The following is a 23363-nucleotide window of genomic DNA, read 5'->3' as shown; positions in this document are numbered from 1 at the left end:
ATATGATCTCCCTGATATGAGGAAGTGGTGATGCAACATGGAGGCTTAAGTGGGTAGAAGAAGAATAAATGAAACAAGATGGGATTGGGAGGGAGGCAAACCATAAGTGACTCTTAATCTCATATAACTATAACTTTTTAATGGTTGTACCTGCCACTTGGTAATTCCCAGGTATTACTTACTCCTTGATACAAAGTATCACAGGATGTTTCCCATAGTTATTTCTAGAAAAAAAAAATGTTTGAGTGATTGAGTGAAAAAATGAACAGATGAACCTAAAAAGAAGGAGACAAAATAATCAGGTCTTGCCTCTACTTAAATCTGCATTTCACACACTGCTCGGCATGGCTAAGATTCAACAGCGAGGCAAAGGCCTGTGTGAGTGGACAGGGAGAGAGAGCAAGAGTGAGGGAGTCAACAAAGCCAACACCCAGGCCGAGACATGTGACAAAGACCAGCCGGCCACATGCAGCTGCGCATGCTCCAGAGAGAACTGCCAAGCCCCTCCTCCTCATTTCCTGCGAGGCTGAGCAGGAGGAAAGTATCAGAATAGGGAAAATGACAATGAAAAGGATGTCTTGTTGCCTCGAACTGCAGCATTTTAACCTAGTTGTCAAAATCTGAGGCTTCTAGATAAGGTACAAATCCTACAGATTGGCACAATGGATGTTTTTGAAGATGGATGTTTTGGACACGATGGTGACTGACCAGCATGTTGGAGAAACTTGAAACTTGAAACACTTTCCCTAGGATCTTTCTAGCAAGGCTGTGCAAGGGCACAGAATGTGACCCAAAACCCCCCAGGTGCCACGCTTGCCTTGCCTTGTAACCGTGAACAACAGTGGCCTCGAGAATACAACACAGAAACCCTCTCAGTGCTTCTCTCTCCCGTCACAATTTCTCTTGGATTCATACATGTAGTTATCTACTTATGGAAAAAGTTGATATATGGCTTACCTGCCTCGGAACATGAGTCATTCCATATAAAATGTGACATCTTATAACTGAGCACATACTCTCTACTCGTTCTTCTCTCCCAAATTTGCTGATTCTCTTTTGAAATGAAAAGCTCTCCTCAACCAGGACCTTTTGTTTGTGTGTGTAATAACCAAGAGACTACATCAGTATTGAAATCAAAAAGAGGGGGCGCCTGGGTGGCTCAGTGGGTTAAGCCACTGCCTTCGGCTCAGGTCATGATCTCAGGGTCCTGTGATCGAGTCCCATATCGGGCTCTCTGCTCAGCAGGGAGCCTGCTTCCTCCTCTCTCCCTGCCTTGCCTCTCTGCCTACTTGTGATCTCTCTCTGTCAAATAAATAAATAAAATCTTTAAAAAGAAAAATAAATCAAAAAGAGCCTAAATTCCCTAAGCCTAACCCAAAAAGAAAAGGAAGGTTTCAGAAAACCTGACAGGTTCAAATCAAATTGGATTCACAAAAACAGATTTTTGAAGTTTTACATCAAATTATAAAAATTACGTAGTCCAACTGCTATACTACCTGTTTGTAATTCAAGTATTTCCCTTTCAAAGTTGGATTCACATGAAGAAACAGACCCAAGAAACAATGGCCATGGACGACTTTAGTCAGACCAGTCACTGCCTTGCTTTGTTTTTTCCCTCTCCTCTTCTCCTTTTGGGAGCTAAGAGGCAATTAGTGCTGTCTCGATGCGCTCCGGTTAACCACAGAAGAACTCAATTCAGAAAGTCCAACTGTTGCTTGTTCACGCCAATTAAAGGGCTCTGTGCTTAAATCTGCTCCAGGCCATCTTTTGGAAATGAGTCTTTCTGACCAAAACTCTCAGATGGGGAAAGGCACTGAAAATTAATTAGTACTATTCCTAGGTACCAGCAAGGCTGCTGTAGTGCCACAGTGCTTTAGGCAAGCTCGCCTGGGACTCAAAGGGATTCTCAGATTTTGCACCTGCTCACTGATTTTCTAAATTGATTCTTAGAAATGACAGATACTGGCAGGCAAGTTGACGGAAGGGAAAATTCAAAGAGCAAAGAACCCAAAGTGGGGCTGAGTGTTCAATTCACAATACACATGCCCTGACCTTCTGCTTCAGAAGACATGTGTATATCAAGGATAGCTCTTCAAACAAACAGGGATGTGGAATCAGCTTTCAAGCTATCACTGGTGACATGACATTTAGTGGTGGTAGATGGACCCTCTTCTGTGTAACCTGCTATTGAATGTCAAAATAAACGATGTCAAATGTCCAAATGGTTAATCTGTCTTGCTTCAAGCTGAACTTTACATTTCTATCTTCCCTCAGCCTATCCCCAAATTGAAAAAAAGAAAGAAATAAAAGAAAAGAAAAGAAAAGAAAAGAAAGAAAGAAATTGGCTAAGTACTAAATTGACCTGTCATGATGATGGAATGTGACAATGTCGTCATTAAAACACATCGCATTTACTAGAACAAAAAGTGGTTCCATTACAATAGCTGTTTTGACACATTTGTCGCTACCCGCTCTCTTTGCCATCTTAGAACCAATTATCGGGGGATTCTCTCTCCCCAAATTTTAAAAATAAATGAGAGTCCCTTTACACATAGTCTACTCTCAAGTACCTACACCAAAGACTGAACAGAGTGAAGTACTCTTGAAAACAAATTTTCTTCTGCATTTTCTGTCAGACACCCACTTGGGGTCTCTAAGATCACCTCTCTGCATCTCTATTTTAGTCACCTTTGTGAGCTCTTCCCCATCTCCCTGACCTTTGAATGTTAGAGGCCCCAGGGCCGTCTTTAGACATTTCCCCTTCTCTGTACTTACTCTCTTGATCTCATGTGTCCCAAGTCTTTAAATTCCATCTATATGCAGACAACTCCCAAACGTACATATATATTTCTTCTGAAGCCCAGATGTATATCCAGCTGCCTCTTCAAGAGTCCCACCTGAATATTGAACAGGCATCTCAAATTTAGCATGTCTAAAACCAAAACCCACGCTTTCCCCTAAAACCTGCTCCTCCCCAATTTTCCCTAAGACAACAACAACCCCCTCCTTCTTGTTCAGGAAAAACCCCTTAGAGTCATCCTGACCTCTCTCATTTTCTCCCACCCATACCCCACGTGCAAGAAAATCCTACGGGCAATACCTTCAGAATACATCTAGAAGCCCGTCATTTCTCACTCCCCGCCCCCACGGTTACCACCCTAGTCGGGCCACCAACATCTCTGGCCTCCACTCCTGCAACAGCCTCCTTATGGAACTGTTCCAGCCCATGCTTCTTTAAGTCTGTTTTCAACACTGCAGGCAGAGTAAGCCAGATCGTACCCCTTCTCTGTGCAAACTCTGACACTGGCCCCCAACTTCTTCCAGACTCTGGGTTCAAATCCATTCACTGGGCTACAAATCCTCCATGATCTGGGCTTCCACGTGATCTATGACTTTTGTCTGCCACCATGCTCCACGCCCCTCATTCAGCTCCCGACACCTGGCATTTCGTAGAATTGAGGGAATGATGCATGCAGACCCCTGGGAGAAAGGATATTCTAGAAAGCGGCTTTACATAGGCCCAACTCAGGGTCTTTGCACTTGCTATTCTGCTGCTTTCTAGAATATTCTTTCTCCCAGGGGTCTGCATGCATCATTCCCTCAATTCCTATGAATCTTTATTCAAAGGGCACCTTTTCAGTGAGGCCTCCTCTTGCTACCCAATTCCAAATGGCACCTTGTCCCATATGTCACAGGTACACTCCCTCTCCCTCTCAGTTCCTTTTTTTTTTTTTAAACTCCATGGCACTTTTCACCAACATACTGTATATTTTATTTATTGTTGGATTCTGTCTCCCCTGACACTTGAATATATATTCTGTGAGGTCAAAGAGTTATTCCTATCTTATTTTTTGCTTTGTCTCTAGGGCCTAGAACAGTACCTAACACATGAGTGCTCAATAAACACTATATGAATAAATGAATTTAAATCCCAAGGCAACAGTAAATTCAGAATAAAAATAAGGCTATCAAAGTAGCTATACACTGAATAAAAGGTTCACTCAGCCATTTATTTGGGGACCACACACACACACACACACAGCCTATACCAGTCAGCAATGAAGCAACAGAGACAAAAAGGGGCATGAGGTGGCTAAGCAGAGGTGTTTCCAGCCCCTGGGTCACCACTAGGGCAAAGACAAATTTTTTTGTAGACCTAATGCTTTATAAAACGAACTTGCAAAGCTTATGATGAAGTACTACTGACAATTCAATTAACCAAACAAAAAGGCACATTCAGGGCCACCTGGGTGGCTCCATTGGTTAAGTGTCTGACTATTGATTTCCACTCTGTTCATGATCTCAGGGTCATGAGGTTGAGCCCCTCATCGGGCTCTGTGCTGGACATGGAGCCTGTTAGGGATTCTTTCTCCCTCTCCCTATGTCCTTCCCTCACTCTCTTAAAAAAAAGAAGGCAGATTCATCTAACCTCTGTTTGAAAATTGTTCATTTTGCCGCATCAAATGGATATAATCAGCTACCAACTCTGATTATTTTTTACCTAATGGTTCATCATCAACAGGAAAACAGATGATATTCAATAAAAGAAAAATTATCAATGCTACAGGAGGAAAATGTGGTCTACTAATGAATTAATAATCATGTCTGCCCTTTCTACTGTAAAGCCCTGCCTTTCTTACCACTTATTCCTGTCATTTGAGTGGGAAAGCTATTGTTGCAAGAATTTTTCTTTAAATCAAGCACTTCATCTCAAGCTGCATTTTTTTTTCTTTTTTACCTTTTGATATTTTTCTTCTCAGACCTATTTTACTGTGAAAGGACCTCTCAGATGAAAGCAGAGTTCAAGGTCAGTTACTATACACAAGTCTAATTAAATATTTAAGAAAAAAAGGTCTTTTGATCCAGCAAGAATTAAAAAGTGTATTTATTCACTTCCTATCGAATATTTTGAAAATTGGAATATGAGAGTTTAAAATGGCTGAACAAAAAATAACTAACCTAGTCCACATAAACCCAGCTTCTCAGATGGCAGAGTAGAATAAATGCAAGAACAGGAGCTAGAACTCAGTCCTGGTTTTTGTACCTGTAAGACAGTTACTCTTCTCCTTGCCTATCTCAAAGGATTACTATGAAACCCAAAAGAAAATGAATGGAGTGAACTCTGTAAATTTAACTACACTGTCCATATATAAACCAAACTACTGGGAGAACTAGGAGGAACTTATTTTAACTTGATTCTCAAGATGGGAGAGCAAATGGAATTGTTAAAATGTAGAAACTTTTGGCTCCCCCCAAAAATAAAGTGCTTTAAAAAGCAAAAGAACATCATTGTGTTGAATCACTCAAAAATTCCTTTTATCTTTCATCTGCTATGATGTATTATCTTTGGAAACAATATGATGCTTCTAAAACTGTCACAACTTTGAGGATAATAATTTAAGAAATTCAGACAAGACAATGAATGTCTCTTAGAACACCCTTTCTGAAAAATGACCAAGTATAAATCCTTTACCCTCAATTTGTGTCTTAACAATCGGTAACTAGAGCGGATAGCTGACTTACAATTGGCTATATCCTGCCAATATAGCTCTTGATTCTAGAAGGCAGGGAGGCAGCAGCTACTTTTACAAGGACCCGAGATACATACTGTAAGCCAGCTACTTATACAGCACTATTTTCTTAAACGTCAAAAACCTTATTATCTAACGTAGATAAAATGGGGTCCTCTCTGCTCCTTTTATCCAAGCATTCACATTATGCACTTCACTTCCCCAGGCTCCTTTGCTCATTTGCAGATTCTTACACAGAGAGGATGCTAAGTGATTATCATTGCATCCTCCAGTTTGAATTCATAAATAGATTAAGTACAACTTAACAGATTTCTGCAGTGGCAATAGGAGAGTGGTTACTTCACAAATGATCCACCGCTGCAACCCGAATCTCAAAACCATAAGTGAAAAAGGTCTAATCCTCACATTCTTGGCTCCTGAGCTCCAGCAAACCTGCACGAAAGGTCGGTTAGTTGCACCTCAACATCCCAGCCCTGTAGCCTGATGTTTTTATTTGCTCTAATCAAATAGAATATTCGATTATTAATATCTACTAATAAATATTCCTACTCCACTCTCTTTGCCCTCTATTCAAAGACAGGAAAAAATAACTGATAAAAGGTACAAATTTTAGCCCCCACCTCAGTATGACATAGAGTGGACAGGAAATAAGGAGTTAGGGTAGAGAAGAACCATTTATTTTATCAAGTACCAACTATCTGGCCAGCAGTTTACAGACATTACCTCGCCTATTCATTAATTTATTCACAAATAATTTATAAATGTTAGACGACCCAAAATAAGCACACCAGACAACATCCCTACTTCCATGCAAGATATAATCAAGTTCAAGAAACAGACATTTAGGGGTGCCTGGCTGGCTCAGAGGGTAAAGCATATGACTCTTGATCTTGAGGCTTGAGTATACACCCCATGTAGGGCATAGAGCTTACTTTTAAAGAAAGTGTTCTTAAGTGACTGGCTGGCTCAGTCAGTGGAGCACGTGACTCTTGATCTCAGGGTCACAAGCTCAAGCCCCACATTGAGTGTGGAATGTACTTAAAAAAAAAGGAAACAGATGTTGTAAAATAATCTCACAACTTCCGCTTCCAGGTAGAATACAATAAATCACAGTGAATAAAGATGTTTGCTGTAATAACTAATTAAACATGGATATATTAAAAAATTTATATTTTAAATGCCTGGTTTTAGTGCTTTAAATCATATTTTAAAAGAGCTTTAGGTACAATTGGACTAGATAATCCTAAAAACACATTTAAAGTATATACAACCATTTGAAGCCCTACACTGAATAAATAAGGGGAGTCCTTGAGACAGAAGAAAAGGATCCCAGAAGGAAATGTGGAAATGTAAGAAGGAATAAAGAACACAAGAATGAACTAATATGTGGGTAAATATAAATAAGTATTGACTTCACAAAGTAATAATAATAGTGCCTTGTAGAATTCACATTGAATATCATTAAGATATTAATGCTGAAAAGAAATTTTAAAAAAGGAGGGCAAAAAAAAGAATATTAACAACAGAATGACAACAATAACAGAAGTAAATAGAATTTATAGGTTCTAAGGCTCTAAGGTTATAAGGATTACACAAAATAACAATTTGTATTCCAACGAAATAATTCATAAACACATGTTAAATCTTTAACCACTAAGAGAATAGCAAAAAAACAAAAAGATATAACAAATTATAAGGAAAAAAAGCAATATTTTTAAAAGATTTTTTAACAGAAATTATTAGTTATTTAACAGAGAAATTATTTATTTATTATATTATTATTTATTATAATATTTTATTTATTATATATTTATTATGTATTTATTATTATCTTATTTACTTAACAGAGAAATACACAATGAGAGAAGGAACACAAGTAGGGGGAATGGGAGAGGGAGAAGCAGGCTTCCTGCTGGGCAGGGAGCCTGATGCGGGACTCAATCCCAGAACCCTGGGACTATGACCTGGGCCAAAAGCAGATACTTAATGACTGAGCCACCCAGGTGCCCCACCACAATATATTTTTATATTAACCCAAAAGAAAGTAAAGATGATATAAAGAATATAAAATGGATGGGTCAAGAAGGAAATGAATGATAGTATGATATATATAAACTCAATCTTATCAGTAATTACAATAAATGTAAAGGGGCTAACTGTATCAATTAAAAGATTAAGTTTATAAACTGTAAAATTCTTACAAAAACTACTTTCTAACAAATATAAGGACACAGAAAGGTCTAAAGTAAAAGGATAAAAAAATATGTCATTCAAAAATTAGCTAAAAGAAGGTTGACATAACTACACTAATATCAGGCAAAGTAAATATAAGGCAATAAGCATTATTAGAGATAAAGCGCAACATTTTGTACTGTCAATAGCTCTTCAATATCATTATGATGATAAAGATGTTGAAATCATCAATAAGAAAATATCACTATCCTAAAATTGTATACACATAATAATGCAGCTTCTAAGTATTATACAAAGTGAAAAAACTGAGGAAACAAGAGAAATAGACTACTCCACAATCATAAAAGAATACTAACCCATCTATTTTAATAGCTGATAGAATAGGCAGACAAAAACATCAGTATACATACAAAAGTTCTGAAAAGCACAATTTACAAACTTGATACAATATTCATTCAAAAAAGCCAGAATTTACATTTCCTCAAGGGCACATGGAACAGTTACTAAAATCTATATGTTGAGCCTTTTAAAAAATTCAATTAGCTAGTGGGCGCCTGGGTGGCTCGGTGGGTTGGGGCCTCTGCTTTCGGCTCGGGTCGTGGTCTCAGTGTCCTGGGATCAAGCCCCGCATCGGGCTCTCTGCCTACTTGTGATCTCTCTCTGTCAAATAAATGAATAGAATCTTTAAAAAAAAAAGAAAAAAATTCAATTAGCTAGCTTTACAGTACATCATTAGTTTCAGATGTAGTGTTCAGTAATTTATCAGTTGAGGATAACACCCAGTGCTCAACACATCACGTGCCCTCCTTAATGCTCATCACCCAATTACCCCACCCCCTTACCTGCCTTCCCTCCAGCAACCCTCAGTTTGTTTCCTATAGTTCAGAGTCTCTCATGGTCTGTCTCCGTCCCTGATGACTTCCCATTCAGTTTTCCCTCCCTTGCTCTATGACCTTCTGCCCTATTTCTTATATACCACATATGAGTGAAACCATATGATGTCTTTCTCTGACCAACTTATTTCACTTAGCATAATACCCTCTAGTTCCATCCACATCGATATAAATGGTATGCTGAGCCTTGAAGAAAACCTCAACACATTTTAAAATACTGAAACCATTCAGAATATGTTTTCTAATCAGAAGAGAGTGAAAACAGAAATTAATAACAGAAAAGGAACTTTAAAAAAAACCCTCAACTGAATAAAAATTACACAATACAAACAAAATATAACCATGATCCATGGGAAATTGTGGTTTAAATATCAGATCGAGTCTTTAAGCTTTTACCTTGCTCCTTTGAGTCTATTCTGTACATATGTGGCTCACAGGTCAGCCTAAGACTTCCACGATATTCATACACATGATTAGGTGAGCCCTCACTCCAGCTCTCTCCTCTCTGGGAATTATCCCTCACTCTGTAGTCAAGCGTGCCTGGGTTTATTTCCCTGGTTCTCCTAACCAGAAAATCAGCACCTTTACTGAGCTGAAGCTGCCTTTGCTGCCCTGTTTCAATAACAACTGATGTCTGCCCTTGGCGCAAGGCCACGAAAACAAAAAGCACAAAACTCACATCCATGCCCATTGCTTCTCCAAGTTTCGGCTCTCCTCCACAGTTTTGTTGGTCTACATTTTTTCATCAACTCCTCAGGTGGTTATTTTTGTATTTTGTCAAGTCAAGTTACCAGCAGGAGACTGGTCTATTGAGGTTATACCACCATATCTGAAGTTACAGGTCCCACACAATGATTTGAATCTGCATTTACCTGATGACAGTGATACGGGATGACCATAGATTTTTTTTTTCACCAGAAAATATGAAGACTATAAGATAGTGCTGTAACATATTGAAAGTGATGAAAGAAAAACAGCCACCCAGAATTCTACGTCCAATGAAAATATCCCTCAGGAATAAAGGTAAAATACATTTTCAGCAACAAGAAAATGAAGAAAACACATCGTGGTGTTTTTTATATTTTTAAAAAGATATTATTTATTTATTTGAGAGAAACAGAATGTGAGTGATCACGAGCAGGGGGAAGGGCAGAAGGATAGGGACAAACAGACCCCCTGCTGAGCATAGAGCCTGCCGTGGGGTTCAATGTGGGGCTTGATGCATGGCTCCATCCCAGGACTCCAAGATCACGACCTGAGCCCAAGTCAGACACTCAAATAAGTGAGCCACCCAGGTGCCCAACTGTGGTGGAGTTTTTTGTTTTTTATTGGTTTTTTTTGGTTTTTGTTTTTTGTTTTTTAGATTGAAGGGGAATAGTACAAGAGAGAAGTTTGAATCTCCAAGAAAAATTGAAAAGCATTAGAAATGGTTTACTTCTTAAATTCTTTATGATACATAAAATTGTTCAAAGAAAAAGAGTAACATTTTCTTATCTGATTTTCAATGTAGGTAGATCTAATACAAGGCAATTATAAAGGATGAGAGAGTGGGGATTAAAGGGAAATTATATCATTAAAAACTTTCTACATTTTACATTAGGTGGTACAATCTTAATTCTAAATATACTAGTAACGTTTAGGAAAGTATATTTTAATTGCTGGTGCAACCACAAAAACCTAACACAAACCATTACAGCTAAAAAGTCAACAGATTAAATGGAATACCAAAATATACTCAAATAATCAAAATAAGGGAGAAAACAGGACAGGATCAACAACAACAGCAAAAACCCAGAAGAGACAAACAGGAAACAATAAAATGGTAAACCTAAATCCAACCATATGAATAATTTGATTAAACTAATGGTATATGTACTTCAATTAAATGAAAAAGATGATCAGAGTAGATAAAAAAGCAAAATTGGGCCATATGCTGCCAACAAGAAACAAACTATGAAAACACTGAAAGGTCAAAAGTAAATGACTAAAATAAGATATACCCTGTAAACTGTAAGCACAAGATGGCTGGAGCAACAGAGGTATGGTGACCACATGTATACTGATTCCTTGGAACACTCCTAACTCAGTCTTGTTATCCCCAGCTTACTACTTAATATCCCCTCCTTCCTCTTTAAAGAGAGTCCTAGCTGGGAGAATAAATTATATAGTCCCCACAGCCAGAATAATGATACAAATTCTATGATTCGAAAGGTCCAGGGAATTCCAAGCAGGATAAAGGAAAAGAGGTCCCTGCCTAGATACATTATAATGAAACTGAGCAGAGGGAGAGTTGAGTCGGGGGAGAGAGGAGGTTGTGTGTGTATGCAAGAGAGAATCAACCAATCTTAAAAGTAGTCCAGTACATCAAAAACTAATGACGTAACAAACAAACAAACAAAAAAACTAATGATGTACTGTATGGTGACTAACATAACATTGTAAAAAATAATTTAAAAAATTTTTTTAAAAAGTAGCCCAGAGGGATGCCTGGCTGGCTTGGTAGAGCATGCAACTCTTAAACACATTTTCTTTAAGATTTTATTTATTTATTTGACAGAGAGAGACAGCGAGAGAGGGAAAACATGCAGGAGAACAGCAGAGGAAGAGGGAGAAGCAGGCTTCCCTCCAAGCAGGGAGCTCCTGTGGGGCTCGATCCCAGTGTCCTGGGATCATGACCTGAGCCGAAGGCAGCCGCTTAACAACTGAGCCACCCAGGCGCCCCGAGCATGCAACTCTTGATCTTGGGGTTGTGAATTCAAGCCATATGTTGGGCATAGAGCCTACTTATAAAAAAAGTAGCCACACACACACACACACACACACACACACACACACACACACAAAGGATTATTCCCTTTAGAGGAATGACCAATAAATAGCTGAGCTCTCACTACTAACAACAGAAGGCAGTAGACCATTTCAAAGTGCCAAACAAAAGTAACTGTTAGCCTAGAATTCTATACCCTACAAAAACGCTTTTCAAGAATTCATGCAAAATAGAGATAATTACAGGCAATGTAATAATAATAACATGATGATTAGTCTATACTTTTACTTAAAAAGTATAAAGTACTTAAAGGCCAAAAGAAAATATACCAGATGGAATATCTGAGGTGTAAAAAGGAATGAAGAATAAAGAAAGGGGTAAAAATCTGGGCAAATATACAGAATATTGACAATAAAACAATAATAATAATGTCTATTGGAATTAAAAAGAGAAGTATATGATAGACTTTAAATACCAGGCAATAAAATATTTCAGCTTAAGGTAGGGAATATGTTCCAAAAATTCTTATAGTACTTAGGAGTAGGATAAAAGCTTTGATTCACTTTAAACTTTGAAACGTTATTTATGTATGTCATAATATATAGACAAACAGCTAAATGAATAGAAAGAGTATATAACTTTCTAACTGGTAAAGGGAAAGTAACAAAAATATTAAAAATAATTAACTGAAAGACAAAGGAGAAAAGGTCCCAAGAACACTACATATTAAAATGAAAAATTTAATCCCAAGTATATTCGTAAATACATTAACTGCTCCAGTTAATAGACAAAGATGATCAGATTGGATTTTTTAAAAGCCAATAGTGTGGGGGTAGCATTATTTTGATGAAACTAAGATTCAAAGAGATTGCTTAATTTGCCCAAGTTCACCTGGCCATTAAATAGCTAGGCTGAGATTTGAACTCAGGTTGTCTAACTCTAAAGCCCATGCCCTTTTCACTATACATGCTGCTGCCTCAAACTTTGGCTGCCATCAAATTCATCATCCTTGATTTTCTAGCCACCAAGTCACAAGCCTATACCTCTTTCTAAGGCAGGAAACTCCACTCTTTTATCTTATAAGTGCCAGTCAGTTGGTGGGCAGACTTTTTGGTCACTAGATGTATTTTTTCACACATGAGAAACAGTTTATAAAGTTCCATTCACTCACAAGGTTCTCTTCTACAGGATAAAGAGCAATTCACAAAACATTTTCACATCCAATCTTTCATTAATCTTCTTGCCACTATCATGAGGGGTGTGTGTGTGTGTGTGTATGTGTGTATATACATATATACACAAAATGATGGTGATTTTATATATATATACATATACATATATATATACATATATATATATGTATATGTATATATATATATACACACACACACACACATATAATCACCATCATTTTTTATAGATGAGGAAACTAGGATCCGGTAAAGTGATGAATCTTTCCCAAGGTCCTACACAATAACAGAGTTGCAACTTGAACCCATGTCTGTTGTCCCAACTGTCCGCCTGAGGTCATGAACACATCCGAACCTATGAGACCTGTCAGTAAACGGTATATAAGAGAAGCTGGTCCAGCTCACACAAAGGTCTTTGAAGAAAAAGACAGTTGCTAACTATAATTAGAAAAATCACCCTTTTCCTGTTATTTCCATGATACTAAAATGCCTCCATCATATCACACAGATGCTCAAGTGTCCATCCATGCACAATGATCTAAAAGCAGTACAAGTTCAGACAGGAGTCGTACAGGACCTCTACAGTGAGCTTGCAGAGTGGAGAAGAAATCTGTGAACAGGCAAAGGTCTGGTCTCTGAATAAAGTGGCCAATAGTCCTCTATATGTAGCCCAAGGCTCATGGAGAACTAGGACTCTCAAAAGCAGCTGGCTTCCATAGGCCAAGGCAAATGGCAGTGCCCATCAGCACTGCCGAACTGGAAACTGAGCAGCTGAGATTACACTTGATCTTACCTAAAAGGCTGAGAAGCAAGAGCAGCTGAGACTATAAGGGCCAGTTCCAGGCTCCAGGGAAAGAATGAGTGAAGGAGAATATAGCCTGGTGGAAGGTTTACAAGAGAGTGGAGAATTGGTGGGCAAAAAGGTAGAGAAAAATTAGACAACAGACCAGTCATATGGCCTGGTTGGGGGAGGAAGGTTTCACCTCAGGCATAGTGAAAATAAGCCTGGTAGCAGAAGTAGTTGCGGCCTCACCTGATCATAGGGACGGGACTTCTTTTTTTTTTTTTTAAGATTTTATTTCTTTATTTGACAGACAAAGATCACAAGTAGACAGAGAGGCAGGCAGAGAGAGAGGGGAGGAAGCAGGCTCCCCGTGGAGCAGAGAGCCCAATGCGGGGCTCGATCCCAGGACCCTGGGATCATGACCTGAGCCGAAGGCAGAGGCCTTAATCCACTGAGCCACCCAGGTGCCCCGGGAAGGAACTTCTTAACATCCTTTCTGTTTCAGGACTTGCTGGGGCTGGGTCCATAGGTTAGAGTCTGGAGAAGGCAGAGGATGAAACCCAGAGCTGCCTCTGGGCAGAGAGAATACTCAGTAGTTTATTGACTAGAAGAAAATAATATGGCTTCCCTGCGGAACTTGATATGTGGAAATGGAACAATTCTATGACCTATTGTTATGCCTTGTAACATAAAATCATCTCTAAAAATCAGTGCAATGATTTCTAGGACATACCTCCATTGTTTCCTATGGCTGTTTCTCTTGGAGAAATGCAGAAGAGTGTTTTAGGGGACACCGACTGAGACATAATGCTGGGGGCTTTCTCTCCCTGAGCTTGGCAAGACCTAGAGAGAATTGAAAAGGATGACATGAAATTATAACAGCAAAGCCCCTGGAGATCATCATTCTTGGCATGAGATACTCTTGCCCAGCTCTGCAAAAGCAGGCTCTCTGGGCTTTTATCTCCAGACTATGCTGCCTTGTCTTGCTAACCAAGAGGTCATTTGACAGCAATAATTGTTTCCTAGATATACCGCAGCATGAGGGTTATTTATCTTGTGGATGGCTAAGCAGATCTGGAAGAAGTCTAACAGTATCTCTTCCTAAAAACTCAGTTGTTCCAATACCATTTTCAGTAATTGCTTTTTCAACCTCCAAAATACACAGTACTTTGTTAATTTTAGTATTATTTGTATATTTAATCATGATTCTCATTCCATAGGCTTTGGTGAAGAAAAGTAAACTGTTTCTACCCAAAAGCTCTTCTTTATGAACTGATTAGAACTGCTTCCCTCTCACAGGCCTCACTATTCAAGACTCTGAGTTATCTTGACCACAAAAGTGTGATGTGCAAATTTCTCAAGAACACCCTTTGATGTATCCCTTTGAACCCTAAGCATACTCTGAGAATTGGGTCTACATTAAATTCTGAACCAGCCTCTGATCCCATTTTGCAACCACAGAGATCAGAACTGATGACTGACAGGACTTTAATCAGAGCATTTAACACTCCCAGATTTCTTCCAACTGATTATGTCACATTATAGAAAAAACTGAACCAATCAGTTTCTATAGAAGTTATTATAGTCCTTGGAAATCTGTGATCACCACCAAATTTTCTTTAGTGGGATCTTTGAATAAATCCACATAAATCATGGCCTAGTAAGTGGAGGGTATTATTTCTACAGGACAGCATGTGGGTACAGAAATAACCTCAGTAATTTGGTCTTAACAATCACAGAGAGGCACCAAAAGCATAGATTTGGGAATTGGACAAACCTGGAGCCAAGTTCGGATTCTGCCATTTCTTAGGTATAACTTTAAGCAAGTTACCTCCTCTCTCTCAGGCTCAGTCTCCCTTCTGTAGAGAGAGCAAAACTACCAAATTTACAATGTTGTCAGGATGAAAAGAGAATTAAGAATGTGAGAAAAGACTCCGGTATATGGCTCACGTTCAGTGCTCATTGTTGATACATTAAATATATCTTAATGATTCAGACTCTGTAGTGAATTATTCACAGCCTGTATTCCAGCCAGTCTCAACTGCTTGGAAAGCAGAATAGTGGTGGTGGTATTTATAGCAGTTGCCCTTTATTGAGCTATTTGTATAATTTATGTATGTTACTCTGCTAAGTACCTTAATATTGTCTTACTTAATCCTGACAACTCGAAGAGGTAGGTGTCAAATGGAGTATCTAACCACAAGGGTTCTGAAATGAGAAAGTTCAGGATTTGATTTGTGGCTCCCCCAATTAACATATGTGTGACTGGGGATGAACTTAGACCCTGTCTAACTACATATTGTCAATTTCACCCATCTGTAACAAATAGATCATTCCTACATCACAGGGCTGTTGTTACATGTTAGGGTTAATGTATATAAAGATCCTGGTATCAAATGGGTATTCAATGTTAGGCTTCCTTCTTGACTTATAATTTAATAAGGAATGGGCAAAAGAGTGCTTATACTACCTTCTCACTTCTTAGATTTAAAAACTAAATCAAGATTTGTTGAAAGCAATATAGTAGATGGGGGAAAAAAAAGAATGAAAAATCAAGCCATCTTGGAAGAAGTCAGGGGGAAGGGAAAGAAATCTGAGTTTTAGCTTAGCTTTTTTAGCTGGGAAAAAGTGCTATTTTTATTGGAACATGGTATTATTTCTCAATTTTATTCACTTGACAACAACAACTGCTTCAACAGTTCTTCTCTGGGGTCATGGTTGCTAGAAGAAAGCATAGTGCGCCATTTGAATAGATGATTTTTAGAGGCTCCATTTTGGCCAGAAAGAGACAATGTAGATGTCAGGCAAGTAGAGTCAGACATTAACTTAATGGCGAACTCCATCTTAATGGTAACATGTCACAACTGTCAATTCCCAGAAATTCTTAACTGGCCTTTTCCCAGGAAGAAATAGGGTCCGGCCCTTTATGGTGGTTTAACAAGTTGCCCCTGCCACCATCTGCCACATTCCCAGTGTGCACAGATTCGTTTCCTCGTGCGCCCATTCTCACTCACTCCATACATTTTCTTCACGCTACTTCCTTTCATCCACTGGTCCCTGACCTTTCCAACTTTAAATCACCCCCTCAGCTAGACAGATAATCTCATCCATCCAAACTTTAAGCTTCGGCTTCCCTCCTGGCCAAATGTTTCTATCCTCTCCCTTTCTGGCATAGGCTGATAACTTGCAGGGTGGTACATTTCTCCCATCAGTCTGGCTCCATAGAAAATTATGCCTGTACACTGCCCCTGTGCACAGCTTCTCAAACCCCGTTCTACCAGATCTTGTCTACAGCCCTGGACTGACAGGGATGATTAAGAAAGGGGGACCAGCAAACCAAGAATGATCCCTGCAAAAAGCAGGAACTTGAGGGCAAATAAGATTCTCAAGGAATAAACCCTCCTCTTAGGGTCCGTCCATCCCTCTGTTCTCACCCCTCCTCCCTGCACTCTGCCAGTTCTCGATTCTTTTAAGATCAGTCCCCACTACCATCCTGACTTGACATCTCCTAACTTTTCAGCACCTAGCCATGTGGGTTGGTATTCCCTTTAGCCAAGGCAAGTAACTGCCATGAACGAATGATCTTTCTGACTCACTACTGAACATACCAGTAGCTTCTGTGGGTTCAAATCGTTCAGTACAATATCTACCTTTCCATTTAATAAAAATGTTTGACTTCTATGGGAACAGCTACAATGTTCATTTGGGGACTCCTGCAGCATTCAGACAAATTGTTTAAACTCCTTGTTAAGAATTTAAGTTAGCTTACCATAGGAACAGTATGATATACTTTATATCATGATAAAATAATAAGACAAAAGGTCAGGAAATCAGGGTCAGTTTTTTTTAAAAGATAGAAAGCTAAAAAACAAGGCCAGGAGTAAAGGTTCATACACAAAATGCCTACTGAATGTCTGGAAGACTTGTTAACAGCAAAGCCACAAAACTGGAAGAAAAGCAGTTACATGACTTATAGCACCTTCAGAAAATAAGTCAAACAAGAGAAGTACAAGTGTTCTTGGTACTGAGACCAGACATTGCATTGCACCATCTGTAGCAACACATTTCATAGGGCTGTTTCCTACAGGAAGCCTCGCTATAGGCTGATGACTTCAAGCCAAAGCGTGATCCTGCCAAAACACGACTACAGGGAGGCAGAGTGACTAGACTCAGGTAAGCGGATCTACAAAGGTCTCACTTAGAGAAAGGCTGTAGACTTTCTATAGGATGGGTAGATGACATAATTTGTAGGCAGTTCTCCATAAATATGGTTCCTACAACTGAGATTTGGTTTTTGGCATCAGCAAGTCCTAGGAAATGTTCCCTGACAAGTCACTGAAATGGAGCTCTTTCAGACTACCAGTTAAGCACAGAGTCATATGCCTTAGCAGTGAGTCTAGCTATAGTAAATCAAATACTCGTGTCAGTTATTTAGAAAAAAAAAATATATATATATATATACATATATATGTATATTTATCATTAATTGTCTAGCACAGGAGAGCATAAATTCCTGGTATATAGTTTAAATCACAAAGTGTGATCCCCATGATGCCCTTCTCCTAGTATCCACCTTCTTGTATAATACCTTCTCTCAGAGTGTGGGTGGGACCTATGACTTGTTTCTAAAAGATACAAATGGCCAAAATGATGGGATGTCACTCCTGTGATTAGGTTACATTGTACAGGCTTCATTGTGTTAGTGGCCTGGCTTTAGAGACTCCCTGCTGACTTGATGAAGTAGGCGGCCATATTGGGAAAACCCACACAGCAAGGGACTGTGGGTAGCCTCTAGGAATGGTGGGTCACCTCTAGGACGTGAGAGCACCTGCCAGTCAACATAAAGCCAGGGGGCCATCTGTTTTCAAAACCGGAAAGGAATGAAATCTGACAATCACCTGAGTGAACATGGAAGCAGACTCTCCCCTGGTTAAGTCTCCATGTGACTGCATAGCCTGGTTGGGATCTTGACTATCACCTCATAAGACCAAGCTAAGGTACACCTAGACTTCTGACCCAAAAAACTTTGAAATCATAAATTTGTGTTGTTTTAAGCCATTAAGTTTGTGGTAATCTGTCATACAAAAATCAGTACCTAACGTAAGAAAATAGACTTATTCTAAAATGTATGTCAAAACAGCAGTTCATTTGTTAATTATGAGGCCGTTAGATGGTGAGGACCACCTGCCAAAAATAAAAACTTTAGTTTTAGAATAAAATACAGAAGATCTTTCTGGCTACAAATACATAACCGGGCTAGTTGATTAAAGTGTCTCGTGATTTCTGCCAATATAACCATTTCATTTTCAATTGGCTGTGTGCTTGCTGGATACAAAGCACAATTACTGGGTTCTAGGAGAGCAAGAACAGGAATAAAAGCCAAGATACCATGCCCTTGAAGAACTCACAAGATGCTCAGGGACACTAACAATAAAAAATGAAACAACTTAGAAACAAATGCCAAACAATACATCACTGTACTAATACAAATTAACAAAGATGTGGGGAATTTAATCAGAAAAGTAATAGGCATTTTAAAATTCATTTCCATTCAGTTTTAGGTGTTTGGGTGGCTTACATTTGATTGTGGATATGCCTGCTATTCTGAGAGTTTACCTCAAACAAACAAGAACACTACACTGTGCCCATTATCCCCCGATTCTTCCAATGCACTCTAGGAATGAAGCTGGCTCATTTTATCATATCAATGCTGCAAAGTTTGTCTTCCCTCACACCTGCTCCCGAGTGGAGGCAATAGGGGAAAAGCTGGCTTTACGGACTCTTCTACTTCCTAAGCACCATTATGTCTGAGTACTCAAGCTTCGGAAGTTCTATTCTTAAGAAAAATGCATGCTCATTACCAAAAATTAAACTATAAATAAGTAAAAGGGGAAAATAAAAACATAACCCAGCTCAAGGAAAACACACTTTGAAAACTTTGGAGTAATCCACTTCCAGTGAAGATGGTTGAATAAGAGGATCCTAAGTTCACCTTGTCCCAAGAGTACACCTAGATAAACCCACATCGGTGTATATAACCCAGAAAACAACCTAAAGACCAACAACAGAACAGGCTCTTCACAAGTAAATGTGGAGAAGCAGCCACATTGAAAAGGGTAGAAAGGGCAGAAGTATGGTTGGAAGCTAAATGAACCCACGGGACTGTCCACGGGAGGGAGAGACATGGCGGGTGCAGAAAGGGGAAAGAAACAGACCCTCACACCAGGCACCCCAGGTGTGGGGAACCCACACCAGGAAGATGAATCCCTATAACATCTGGCTTTGAAAACCAGAGGGGCATGATTTCACAAGTTCTTACAATCAGCAGGACTTAACACCTCGAACTTTGAAAATCAGTTGGCTCTGCTCTGGGAGAACCAGGAGGGTAAGAGAATACAGAGTCCCTACCCTTAAAAAAACAGCACAACAAACAGCCCCACTAAGATACAGTATAGAAGCAGCAGTTTGAAAAACACATGGGGTATATCAGAAGAAGATGTATTTACTAATCTCAGAGTATGAGCTGGAGGGGCAAGGATCTTTAGGAGATTTATCCAAGAACAAAGGAGCTGGCAGGTGCCATTTCCCTCCCCATCCCCCCAGCCTGGACACAGGGACACCTGCAGGAACCAGTGCAGCACCAACACGCTCCATCTAGCTTGTCCCCACCCTGTCCCCATGCTCTCCTGTGGACCTGCCCTCTCCAATATGCTCTTAGCCAGAGGCCATCCAAAATGGTGCCAAAAGCCTACCAGTATGCAAGCAGCCCCAGAAGGGACCAGCGCCACTCCAAAGTAACTCCTGCTCCAGGGAAAGGGCAAAATAACCACACACACCATCCAGCTGCAGCCCCAGCAGTGGGCTGGGTGCAGAGATGAGGTCAGACTGCAAGCCCCACTCACCAATGAAAGATCCGGAGGGGATAACACAGAGAAAACACCCTGCCATTCAGTGCTACTGCATCTCTGGGAAATTCCTAGTCAGACTCAACTCAAGCCCAAGGCAGCCCAGACTGGCCCACTAACAACAGAGGGACCAGACCCAGCCCACAACAGGCAGAGAGCCATTGTGGACAACGGGACTGAAGGAAAACATGGCTCAACCACAACAATAGGGCATATGCAACACACATAAGAAACACCCCCAAAGTGCCAGGTTCTGGTGACAGAGGACATTGCACTGAAGGGCACTACAGGACCTCCTCTTCACAAGGCCACTACTTTCAAGAGTGGGAGATATAGCTAATTTTCCTAACACAAAGAAACAGACATGCAGAAACAGACAAAAATGAGGAGACCGAAGAATATGTCCCAAATGAAAGAACAGGACAAAATCACAGCAAGAAGCTAAATGAAACAGAGATAAGTAATATGTTTGAGAGAGAATTTAAAGTAATGGTCATAAAGATATTCACTGGTGTTAAGAAAAGAGTGAAGGACTCAGTGAGACCCTCAACAAGGAGACATAAAACAGGAAAAAAAAAAAGAAAAGAACCAATCAGAGGATGAAGATTTCAATAACTGAAATTAAAAATACACTAGATGGGGACACCTGGGTGGCTCAGTTGGTTAATCATCTGACTTGATTTCAGCTCAGGTCATGATCTTGGGGTCATGAAACTGAGCCCTGTGTCTGACACCACACTCAGTGGGGAGTCTGCTTGAGTCTCTCTCTCTCTCCCTCTCCCTCTACCTATCCCCCTGCTCACTCTGTCTCTGTATAAATAAATATTTTTAAAAAACACTAGATGGAATAAATAGTAGATTAGAGGAAGCAGAAAAAGGGATCAGCAAACTGGAGGACAGAGTAATGGAAAGCAACCAAGCTAAACAGGTGAGAGAAAAAAATAAAAATGAAAATGAACTTGGAGAACTCAGTGACAACATCAAGCATAATAATACTTGCATTATAGGGATCCCAGGAGGAGAAAAGGGGGCAAAAATTTTACTTGAAGAAATAGTAGCTGAAAAACTTCTCAAGTCTGGGGAAGGAAACAGAAATCCAGATCCAGGAGGCACAGAGAGCCCCCAACAAAATCAACCAAAGAAGGTTTACACCAAGGCACATAATAATTAAAATGGCAAAAAGCAGTGACAAAGAGAGATTTTTTTTTTAAACTACTATTTATTTGATTTTTTTTTTTTAGATTATATTTATTTATTTGACAGACAGAGATCACAAGTAGGCAGAGAGGCAGGCAGAGAGAGAGAGAGGAAGGGAAGCAGGCTCCCCACTGAGCAGAGAGCCCAATTCGGGGCTCGATCCCAGGACCCCACATGAGCACCCTCTCTTACACTCAAGCAAATAAATAAATCTTTAAAAAATTATCAAATACAGGGGCGCCTAGGTGGCTCAGTGGGTTAAAGCCTCTGCCTTCGGGTCAGGTCATGATCCCAGGGTCCTGGGATCAAGCCCTGCATTGGGCTCTCTGCTTGGCTGGGAGCCTGCTTCCCTTCCTCTCTCTCTGCCTGCCTCTCTGCCTACTTGTGATCTCTGCCTGTTAAATAAATAAATAAAAATTTTTAAAAAAATTATCAAATACTTAATTGGCAAATTTTTCTCCTATTCTACAGGTTGTACTTTCATCTCTAATAGTGCCTTCTCATGCATAAAGTTTTAAATTTTGATGAGATTCACTTTGTTAATTTGTGTATGTGTGTGCACTTTAGGTGTCATATCTAAGAAACTGCTTAATCCAAGGTCGTGAAGATTTATGCCTAAGTTTTCTTCTAAGAGTTTTATAGTTTTCATTCTTACATTTAGTTATGTAATCCATCCACTTTTTAGTTAATTTTTATATATAATGTGAAGTAGGAATTCAACTTCATTCTTTTGCATGTGGATATCGAACTGTCCCAGCACCATTTGTTGTAAAGACTATTCTTTGCCCCACTGAATTGTCTTGATAACCCTGTCAAAAATCAATAACCATAAATTTGAGGATTTATGGACTCTCAGTTCTAATCCACTATTCTGTATGATAGACTGAGTGTGCCCCAAAATATGTCCATATTCTAATCCCCAGAAACTATGAATATGTTGCCTTACATAGAAAAAGGGACTTTGCAGAGGTAATTAAGATCTTGAGATGGGAAGGTTTTTCAGGATCATCTATTGGGCCTAATATAATTACAAGGATCCTTATAAGAGAAAGACAATAGGATCATAGTCAGTAGGGCACATGATGATGGAAACAAGAGGCTGAAGTTAACACAAGGAAGGGGCTATGAGCCAGAAAAGCAGGCAGGCTCTAGAAGCTGAAAATGTCAAGAAATTAAATTGTCTTCTCTGAGTTTCCAGAAATAACCAGCCCTGATAATACTTTGACTTTTACCCAGTGAGACTGATTTTGAACTTCTGACCTCCAGAAGAATAAGTTAATCAGCTTTTTACAGACACTAAGTTTGTGGCAATTTGTTATAGCAGTAATAGGAAGATAATACAATCTGTTTTTCCTTGTGCCAATGCTATGTTTTCTTGATTACTATAGCTTTGTAGTAAGTTTTTAAAACAGGAAGCATAAACCTTACAACTTTGCTCTTCTTATTTATTTAATTACAGGCATAACAATATACAGTGAACTCTAAGACCTATTCTTCAGGCATAACTAAAACATCATACCCATTGAACGGCAACTCTCTATTGTTTTGGCTATTCTGGCAAACTCTACCATGTTAATAGCTCAATAGTCAATTGTTTATTGGTAACATAATTCTCATATTTGGGTTTTTTCAGTATTCATGACCATAAAATAACTGCAAAATGTTTCCTTTGAGGCAAATATTTTTGTACAATTATAATTATCTCCTTAATTACTATGTCAAAAATGCATTTTTGAAACTTTTGATAAGGCATAAGTAACCTCCAGAATTCTATACTTCCACAAACAGTATATGTGAGTATGCTTTCCTCACACTCTCATCAATCCTGTTCTCAAATTTTAGACTTAGATTTTAGAGTAGAAGTTTAGATGTAAAAGATAAAGCTATAAAGTTAGTATAAAAA

General features: G+C 39.3%; 1 long non-coding RNA gene across 2 annotated transcripts in view; it reads right to left on the bottom strand.

Moving 5' to 3' along the window:
* The window catches only part of LOC132007811 (uncharacterized), a 96938-nt gene that overhangs the window by 27386 nt on the left and 46189 nt on the right, over positions 1-23363 (bottom strand). For both annotated transcript variants that reach the window (XR_009401436.1, XR_009401435.1), the window contains exon 2: positions 14092-14201. This is a non-coding gene — a long non-coding RNA (uncharacterized LOC132007811). The remainder of the gene's footprint in view (positions 1-14091; positions 14202-23363) is intronic.

This window comes from Mustela nigripes, chromosome X, assembly GCF_022355385.1.
Source record: "Mustela nigripes isolate SB6536 chromosome X, MUSNIG.SB6536, whole genome shotgun sequence".
Classification (NCBI taxonomy): domain Eukaryota; kingdom Metazoa; phylum Chordata; class Mammalia; order Carnivora; family Mustelidae; genus Mustela; species Mustela nigripes.
The sequence above is the reverse complement of the archived record's forward strand: the minus strand, read 5'-3'. Positions and strand labels throughout refer to the sequence as shown.